Source organism: Dermochelys coriacea, chromosome 4 (assembly GCF_009764565.3).
Source record: "Dermochelys coriacea isolate rDerCor1 chromosome 4, rDerCor1.pri.v4, whole genome shotgun sequence".
NCBI classification, from domain to species: Eukaryota; Metazoa; Chordata; order Testudines; family Dermochelyidae; genus Dermochelys; species Dermochelys coriacea.
In genome coordinates this window covers 129,095,843-129,104,792 of record NC_050071.1, presented here as the reverse complement: position 1 = coordinate 129,104,792, position 8,950 = coordinate 129,095,843, and the positions used below count along the sequence as shown (strand labels likewise).

The 8,950-nt window shown below is 41.5% G+C and overlaps 1 long non-coding RNA gene across 2 annotated transcripts in view; it reads left to right on the top strand.

Moving 5' to 3' along the window:
* Positions 1-3,201: 3,201 nt before the first annotated feature.
* The window catches only part of LOC119854994, a 54,973-nt gene continuing 49,224 nt past the window's right edge, over positions 3,202-8,950 (top strand). For both annotated transcript variants that reach the window (XR_005292719.2, XR_005292720.2), the window contains exon 1: positions 3,202-3,532. This is a non-coding gene — a long non-coding RNA (uncharacterized LOC119854994). The remainder of the gene's footprint in view (positions 3,533-8,950) is intronic.

Below are 8,950 nucleotides of genomic sequence, written 5' to 3'. Positions count from 1 at the left end.
AGTTTTGCTGACATAAGTGATAGTGTAGACATAGCCTTAATTCTCATTATTTATTTGTATTGTGCTTAGAGGCCCTGACCCCATTGTGCTAGGTGCTGTACACACATAATAAAAAGATGCTCCCTGCTCCAAATGGCTTATTACAGTATGAGAGACAACAACAGGGTACAAGAGGCAAAGGAAGCACAAGGTGACAATGGCCCAATTATGATCAGCATGATAACAAGAAGTCGCAACACATCTGCTGCCTAACCACTGCCTCTCATTACTACAGAATACCATTGTGGGGTGTAATGGCCACGCTGTGGAGAGTTTTCCTTCTCTTCAGTGATGAGTTCTCAGACCCAGTCCTGTAGTCTTGTACTCAGGTAAAATTCCCCTTGATCTCAGTGGAGAAATGAAGGTGTGCCTGAGTAAATTAGCAGTATTAAAACCATTTGGACTATATTCTTTGTCTTGCAGAGGAGGATGATCTTGTAGTTAAGACACTGGACTGGGATTGAGAAGACTGGGATTCAAGCCCAGATCCTCAAATTGATTTCAATGGGAGTTAGATAGCTGTAGCTCACGAAAGCTTATGCTCTAATAAATTTGTTAGTCTCTAAGGTGCCACAAGTACTCCTTTTCTTTTTGTAAATACCTTTGAGGATCTGGGCCTTAGTTCTTGGTTCTTACGCAGACTTCCTGTATGATTTCTCTGTGTGTGCCTCAATTCCCCATCTATAACATAGTGACAATCACACTTCCTTTCTCCCACCCTTTGTCTGTCTTGTCCATGTAAGCTTTAAGTTCTTCAGGGCAGGGACCATAGCACACGGGAGCCTTAATCTCAGCTGGGGCCTCTAGGTGATACTGCAACATAAATAACTGATAATAGTCTTCCACCGCACTTATTCAGGCTGATCTGAGGAAGTGAGCTGTAGCTCACAAAAGCTTATGCTCAAATAAATTTGTTAGTGTCTAAGGTGCCACAAGTACTCCTTTTCTTTTTGCGAATACAGACTAACGCGGCTGCTACTCTGAAATCAGGCTGAGTAGTACTTTTCGCTGGAAGGGGTCCCACTGAATACAGAGGAACTCCTTGAGGAGTAAGGTGCTATTCAATATGAATAAGGGAGAAGGGGGGCATATTTCATGTCACATTCCCCATCAGTGCCCGGTCCAGGCCAGGGAAGCTAATGATCCAACCAGCGGACCAAATTTGGTGATGAATCCTGGTCACGTGTCAGCTGAGGCAGGTTGCACATAAGCCAAGAAGTGTGAGTAAGGATAGCAAGATCTGACCCTTAGTGTATACATTAGACTCTTTTGACTACAGTACTGGATGGGACAATCCTCTGTAACCCTTTCCCCAAACCCCAATCCAATTGTGAAATGAGCCTTTTGTGACATTTGGTAAAGTTCAGTTTAAAAAATAAAAGACCTTTGAATTTGTGTCTGCGCTTTCTTATTCCAGCCAAGTGCCAGATCCCATGAAGAAATACTGTTCTTGCAGCCTGCAAGTTATATGCAGCCTGACTGAAAGAAGAAAATAGAGGAGACCATGTGAGACTTCCATCTCAGTCTTTCAGATCTGTGAGGTTGGCTGTAGTTTGGTTAAGCACCTGGTCTTCTCAGTGCCTCTCTGGATGAAACCTCCAAACTTTTCTGAGGTATTCCCATTACTAACCTAAATTATTTAACAAGGGTGAAATGTATCTCCCTGTTGAGGGCCAGCACAAGGTGCTATGCACCTCTTAAACCCAATTTAAGGGCTTACTGTAAGTGGGATCCTGGGCCTTGTCATGGCCTCTGCACATGGGTGAATTTCACCCTGAATGAATAATATTATCCATGTTATAGCTGTCACAGATGAACAAACGTCTTCTATGGGTTAGTGTAATGAATCCATTTGTCGGTTTATGGATCCAAAGTCCTTCTGGGTCACAAAGCCACAGGTCATTGCCAAATGTTTGCTTTTTATTTGGGTCTGAGGCAGCAGAGAGATTTTTAAATTTGCATGGAGGCAGACAGCTCTCTGCTGACTTCCCTACAGAGGCTCATAGGTATTATTTATTCCACCATAGGTAACGGAATGGCATAAAGTCAAGAAATCTGTTCCTTCTGGTAATACAAACCCATCTAAGACAGTAAAATATCAGTAACTGGGCCACTGGGTGTAGATCTACCTATCTGCCTATGCTGTTCCAGCACACCGTTTACTGCAGGGTCTGCTTTCTTTATTTTTTTTTCTTTTCTTCCACTGAGTGGAGAAGGCTGCATACTGTACCAGTATAAGCTTTTGTGAGCTACAGCTCACTTCATCGGATGCATCCGATGAAGTGAGCTGTAGCTCACAAAAGCTTATGCTCAAATAAATTTTTTAGTCTCTAAGGTGCCACAAGTACTCCTTTTCTTTTTGCGAATACAGACTAACATGGCTGCTACTCTGAAACCTGTACCAGTATGTCTCACTTTTTGCCATTCTCTTCCATCTTTTCCTTCCTCCCCCTCACTTTCTTCATCTTCTCGGTGAAATTTTGCTGGGCCCCAGCATGTGGGCCCCAGTTCTGCTTTCAGTTACACCAGCATACCTCTGCAGTAACTGAACGGTGAAGTAGCAACAGTTGGAAATTTCAGCAAAAATAGAATTGTAGTGTAGGTATAACATAGCAGCATATCCCCAATACTGTATTCTCTGTCAGTGGGAGCCCAAGTCCTGCATATGTTTTGTCTACACTTTAATTGTCCTAGATGAACATTTTAAAAATTCTGTTTTAACATATTTTGGGCCACAGGTTAGCCAGCCAGTGGAAATGAGGGCCAAGCATGTTTAAACTTTGTTCTAACCTTGGTTCCACTGGCCAAAGTGGGTTTAAACTGAGATAGCCCTGAACATTTTAAAAACAAGTTTTCTGTGCTTCAGAAAACACAGTTAAAGGCCTACCAAGGATGGGGCTTAAAAGTCAAATCTACAAGATTTACACTTTATAGAAAACTACAAAGGCCTTGTCTATTCATGGGATCAGCCATCAGTGACCAGCAGCTGGTGTAGCTGCATGTGATGGGGTATACAAACCCCACACTGGACAACAACAGGTTAAGGAGCTGCTCTGGGTCAGGGTCCGGAGCTCCTCCCCACAACACCTGCAGGGCATGCACAGGCTGGAGGAGGAGCTTAAAAGGGGAGCAGAGCAGCTTACTTGTTGGCAGACCAAGGAAGAGAACAGATCTTCAGCTCCTGACTGAAGGCAGGAGCTTCCCAGATCACCACGGCCTAAAGGCCCCTCTCTGAAAAGAGGGCCAGATTCTGATGAACCTTGGAAGGGAATCCTTCCCCTCTATTTCCTATTAACTCAGTTTACTTGCATTAATTCCCCTTGCTTTTTGTCCATGGACTACCCCAGAAGGGGAGAGACTTTAAAGTAATGTGGCCAGAGGGCCAAGTCACAGGAAGAGGCAGACCACCGTAGAGGCAGCGCGGCCACGGGCAGGAAACACCCTGAGGGTACAGAACTGCTACACCATGCCTGGCCACAAGGAGGCACCACTGGTGAGTCAACTCCTTTGCACTGTACCAGTGCAAATGCCAAGTGTAGATAAGGCAACTTGCAGTTTGCACTGGAATAACATTCTAGAGGTAAACTCAGTTGGTGCAAATCCTGGATTTCTTGGAGTTTGCACCTGTGTAACTATTTTGGTTGTTGGCCTCTAAGGCCCAAATGTCCCATTAACGGGGAGGGAAAATTTACTCTTATTTTCTGACCCTTCACCCCAAACAAGACTCCCTTTGATTAAAAAACAAAGGTTTTCTCTCCTATTTTAGAATCCATCTCACCCTGACTATCCCTGTGTCTAGAGCTTCTTTATTACTGGAGGTTATTGTTTAAGTAAAGCATGCATTCTGGTAAATAGCAATTGCTCAAACTTAAGCAGTTTCAAACTTAAGAAGTAGCCCTTCCAGTCTCTAGATGAAGGATGATTTGAAATGAATTGATGTGTTCTGACTGGTGAGTCAAAATAATTCAATTCCCCCCTCCCCCTGTGTTAAACCAAGTCAATTTTTTCAAACCATATTTGATATCTTATTGTTTATTTTTGGTCAGCAGACAGCAATTTTCAAGAACTGCTCTTGATGTACAGCTCAGATATCTTACAGGTCACATGTCATTCAAGAAAGGTCAACGATTCATTTAAAGTTTCATCATTCTTCACATAAACAGGCAAATACCATTTCATTCACAGTGCAGGCTTTTGTGTGTGTGAGAGGCCCCTGTAGTAAAGTCTATGTAATATTATTCCTGCCTAAGAAACAGTGAACTGACATTATTATCATTACCTTATCATATATCTTGGATGCACTGCCAGTAAAAGTACGTGCACCTAAACAGAATTTCATTTAGAGTCAATTCCAGGGAGTTTTTTAGACCTCAGCCTCTTGCCCTGATCCTTTCTCATCATCGCAAAACCAAAGTAGTATTATACAATTACAGCTCTGTGGCTTGTTCAGACATAATATATAAAGAGTCAAGTATTACGATAAAGTACTACAATAACATTGATATCTACATAATTGGAAATTCTATTGTGTAACAAAGGTTCTCTTTAAAAAAAAAAAAGAAAAGAAAAAAAACTCAGTTTAAAACACATATTTAAAAAAACAACTTTCTCATGTTACCAGTAACACCTGCAATAATTCAGCCTGAAATAATTTTTAAAATTGGATTCACTTTTCACCATGTAAGGGGCAAGTTTCCTTTCTGCATTGCACTCAGCATGGGCAATGAAACATAGGCTAGTCGGTTTCCCATCCTCGTGCTGGTACACTGGCGCATTGATGCAAAGTTTCAGATATAAATCCAAACCAAAAAACCCAACACCTCTAGCCAAACATTTTTTCTAATGACATTTTAGAAGCAAATATCATGGTAGTATTTTTTATTTGTTTGTTTTGAAACATGTATAAAAACTTTTTTTCTGTAAAACCTCAGGGTAGGATTTTGAAGAGTATTCCGCATTGACCTAACTCTGCTCCTGTTAAAGCCAATGGAGATCTGCATCTGCATGGAGATCTGTACATCCAATTGCTTTATTATAACGGTTGAAATCACTGTGTCTAGGGTGTTTCCACCTTTTAATTTCTGGCACCTCTGGTTAAGGAATTCTTTGCTACTCAAAATGTGTGAGTGTTTATGGGAACCCACCAAGGGCTTGAGCCTGTGAAATCTAGTGCGAGGAGCTCCTAAAGCCCATGCCTCTGAGTTTGTGGTACACAGAGCATGGTGCCAGATGTCTCCTGAGAAATAGTCAGTGTTGCCAACTCTTGCAATTTTATCATGACTCTCAAGACAAGTGGTGTTTGTCTTAAAGCCCTCACGTTTGCAGAGAAGTTTGAAAACATGACCCGGAGGCACCCTCCAGGCTTGGAAATCAGAAGGTGAATTTTAAAAACTCCAAAACAATTTGTTTAATCTCATGCTTTTTGGGGAACCTGACTCATGATTTTTGCATGCTTAAGGTTGGCAAGGCTTCTGAGGTACCACAACATGCACTATGACACTCTGCATTGGGCTAACTTGAACAACATTTCCCTATCTCACAAAGGTGTGGAGGTCTATTTGCCTATTTGTAAATTGTTCTGAGTTCTTTGGATGGAAGGTGCTATAGAAATGCAAAGTATTTTTTGTTCAGTATCTTCATTAATGATCTGGAAGATAGCTTGGATTGCACCCTCAGCAAGTTTGCAGATGACACTAAACTGGGAGGAGAGGTAGATATGCTGGAGGGTGCGATAGGATACAGAGGGACCTAGACAAACTAGAGAATTGGGCCAAAAGAAATCTGATGAGGTTCAACAAGGATAAGTGCAGAGTCCTGCATTTAGGACAGAAGAATCCCATGCACTGCTACAGACTAGGGACCGACTGGCTAGGCAGCAGTTCTGCAGAAAAGGACCTGGGGGTACAGTGGATGAGAAGCTGGATATGAGTCAACAGTGTGCTCTTGTTGCCAAAAAGGCTAACGGTATTTTGGGCTGTATAAGTAGGAGCATTACCAGCAGATCGAGGGACGTGACAATACCCCTCTATTCAGCATTGGTGAGGCCCCATCTGGAGTACTGTGTCCAGTTTTGGGCCCCACACTACAAGAAGGATGTGGAAAAATTGGAAAGATTCCAGCGGAGGGCAACAAAAATGATTAGGAGGCTGGAGCACATGACTTATGAGGAGAGGCTGAGGGAACTGCGAAAGAAAAGAATAAGGGGGATTTGATAGCTGCTATCAAATACCTGAAAGAGGGTTCCAAAGAGAATGGATCTAGACTGTTCTCAGTAGTAGCAGATGACAGAACAAGGAGTAATGGTCTCAAGTTGCAGTGGGGGAGGTTTAGGGTGGATATTAGGAAAAACTTTTTCACTAGGAGGGTGGTGAAGCATTGGAATGTGTTACCTAGGGAGGTGGTGGAATCTCCTTCCTGAGAAGTTTTTAAGGTCAGGCTTGACAAAGCCCTGGCTGGGATGATTTAGTGGGTGATTGGTCCTGCTTTGAGCAGGGGGTCAGACTAGATGACCGCTTGAGGTCCCTTCCAACCCTGATATTCTATGATTCTATTATTACTTTCTGGAGAAAGCCTTTTGATTCCCTGTCCTCCTAATGCATGTGTGTAATTTTACTCATGTGAGTAATATCATTGAATGAAATGGGACTATTCACATGAGGGTGAAATTTACCCCTGTGCAAAGGGCCTGTGGAACACTTAAATCCAGCTTAAGCATTCAATACAGGGCTTGTGTGAGATTTTTAAGTAATGCCTGGCTTTCCAGTTGACCCTCTGCATGGTAGTGGAGTGAAGTTGCTTATGTGGCTAATTATTGACAGGCTCAGGCTCTTGCACTGTGCATTGGGTGGGAGAAGCGTGAACATTTTTATTCTGCAAACTGATATAAAAGGGTCTTTGCTAACTGGGATCAAGTTTTAAATTAGAACCTCATATGGCAAAACATTTTTGTATTGTGTAGCCTTTCAAATGGTTTTTACCAGTCTTTTCCTTTTAAGTGGCTTTATTTTAAAGTTACAAATCAGATACTATTTCTTCTTTGCATTCCCATACTCACAAAACAAACAGATGTGATCCAAGTAAGGCCATGGTGAATAAGAGACTTTGTTCAGAAGCTTTAATACTATCTTGCACGACCTCTGGATAATGAATGGGTGGGTGTCTTGGATAGCACATTCACTCTTTTAGGAAGCAGGGATACATTCCTGTGATTTATAATTAATTTAACAAAATTTTACTATTAACATTTTTTTCCAGTATTCAGTTTTGCTGCGGCAGGTTGTATTTAAGATGGACTCTAAAAATCTATTAAGAAAGGTTATTACCTAGCAAACATGGAAATATAGAGTCCCTCTGACAAGTAGAAAACAAACAGTACAACTCTTACCTCTGCCAGCAAAATAAAAAAAGAATAAAAGAAAAAAAGGCGGCAGCAGCAGCATCTCACTGGACCTCCACATGGAAAGTTCCAAACACTTGATTATTTCATACCCTTTGAAATCTCATTTACATTCATGAACATAGTGCCTTTGATTTTCTGCTCTGGCTCATTTAGGGCTTCGTCTTGTGAGGTACTGAGTGGCTCCAGAGAGAGGTTGCATGCCAACCATTCCTATTAAATGCAGTGAGGGTGAGGGCCTCCAGCATCTCTTCCTCGAATCTGCCATCTGCTTCATTCAGTGTACAGCAAGGACCAGCTCTGGGGACAAATCAGGATTCTATAATGAAGGAGATTGTTTTCTTTAGGATCCCTACCTCTTTTTTTTTTTCTGCAGAAGTTGGAAGTTGTGCAGTGATTGAGGTAGGAGACTGCAGGAACAGAAACAATGTTTCATTGTCTCACTGTAATACCTCCCTGGAGAATTGGATTCTATTCCCATCTCTGCCACTTAGTTCCTATGTGATGCTGCTCAAGACATTCAAAACTAACATTTCCCAGGTGGTCACTAATTGTGTGTTCCTCATTTTCTGGGTGCCTGACTTGAAAGACCATCAAAGACCATTTGATTTGCAGAAGTATTAAACACTCACAGCTGCAATAGAAGTCAATGGCAGCTGAGCTTTGAACATATAAAATGCTGTATAATGCTAAGTGGTCTGAAATGTCAAGTCCTAGGCATTCCAAATTGGACACCCAAAAATAGTGGTCACTTTAGACCGTAATCTCGTTGTGCCTCAGTTCCACATCTGTAAAATGGGGATAATATCACTCCCTCACTCCACAGGACTGTTGTGAAAATAAATTAACGTTTGTGAAGTGCTCAGTTAGTGATAAGCCCCATAGAAAAGTTCACGAGGAAATTAATAATTCTGTTTTCTGAGCATGGTTTGAATAGTGTGCAGTAAATAACTCTTGGGGCCAGCGACTAAACAATGAAGATAAAAACAAAACATTGAATAGTTGCTCATTCAGTGAGCACCGTCCATTCTGTGCAGGAATCCTGTGGTGAAAAAATAGTATGGGATCATGTAATTAAAGACTGTGTCATAGTGTATATACACAAAGAGACCAAACTGAGGTTGCACAGGCAACCTTCATTCTGGCATTTCTGGATTTTTGAGTGCTTGACTTTTCAACCTTAACATTTTTTTAATGTAGTTGTGTGTGTGAAAAGAGAGAAAGATGTATGAAAATCTTTTTTCAGACAAAGGAAATCTTTATTCATGCAATTTGGTATTACCCACTGAAAGACTAGCCCTATACATTATTTCAATTCTTGCCAGTTGGTTTCTACACACAACCTTGTGCATTTCCAGTAAAATCTGGACATTGAGATGATCATAAGAAGAAATGTGATTTTGTACCTTTTCTTATTTATCCAAGTGCACTGAAACACCATACCAATAAACACAAACGTGTATTGGAGCTGTGCCAGTTTATCCTAGCCGAGGACCTGGCTATAATGTTATGTAA